The sequence below is a fragment of the Anoplophora glabripennis genome, unplaced genomic scaffold (genome assembly GCF_000390285.2).
Source record: "Anoplophora glabripennis isolate ALB-LARVAE unplaced genomic scaffold, Agla_2.0 scaffold150, whole genome shotgun sequence".
NCBI lineage: Eukaryota > Metazoa > Arthropoda > Insecta > Coleoptera > Cerambycidae > Anoplophora > Anoplophora glabripennis.
Genome location: NW_019416425.1, coordinates 986,402 through 987,544, shown reverse-complemented (window position 1 = coordinate 987,544; position 1,143 = coordinate 986,402).

The window sequence follows — 1,143 nt, the reverse complement described above, 5'->3', positions numbered from 1 at the left end:
AGACTTCTAAACAAAAATCAACAAACGGAGTTCTTATAAAAAATTGTCCGAAATGACGGTTTACTAGTTACAGGGTATTTTCTTAATTAAACTTGAGCTTCTGAAGCAGGAACGAGTGCGGCCTAGCGACTTGGCATTCATGTCATTGATATGAAAAGTCGAGCAACGCTTATCGCGGTTAGTCCTTGGATCGGTGACCATCTGGGGAAGCCTCGCGATGCTCGTCTAGTGGCCTGTATGTCAGTATATTCACAGAATCTATATACATTTAGGCGAGGTTTATATAGGAAGACATACGATGGTATGCCACAGAAGCTATTGGCAACAAGAAAAGATAAAGGACTCCTTTTCAGAAAATGTTTTCATTGCATTTTTCGGTAATTTATTTAAATAATGGAAATCCTCGATTCTATAGGAAATATATTCAACACTAAAAGCAATGATAAATGCGAAACACTATACCTAACGATATTTCAAGATACAAAAAATTAAAAACTTTATTAAAATGCTCTTCTGAAAAATATGTAGTTAAGAAATCGAAGATTTTTACAGAAGAAAATGTAAAACAATTCTTAGAAAATGCTCCGGATGAGTAGCTACAATGGTAATAAAAATCATTTTAATAAAATGTAGTTTTTATTTTTTGGTCGCCCTTGTCATTGATGTTTTGGGGGCCGGTCGCAACTTTACAACATTAAAATTTCCGACATTAATAAAAAAAAAAAAATTTCCGACTGCAATATAAAAAAAATATAAAAACTAAAAAACCAAGAGAATTTACAAACAGGGAGATTTTTATAATATTATAAAAAAAATGCAGGGCTTTGAGACCTTATAATGTTCCTTCTGATATATTTTTTATTAATTTGCAAAACAGTAAATGTACACAACTAATTGGGATAAATAAATTGGGCAAAATTCCTAAAGAAATTGCCACATTTCTGATTCTAGACATCCCACAAGAGTATACTGGCAACTGTTTCCGCTGTATCTCAGCGACTACGTTGGTAAATGCAGGTGCGGATATTACAACATTAAAAAGGCATGGAGGTTGGAAGGCTCTCAAATAGCAGAGGGACACATAGAAAATTCTCTGCAAAATCGAATAAATATAGCAAATCAATTAGTTTCTTCCATTACTGG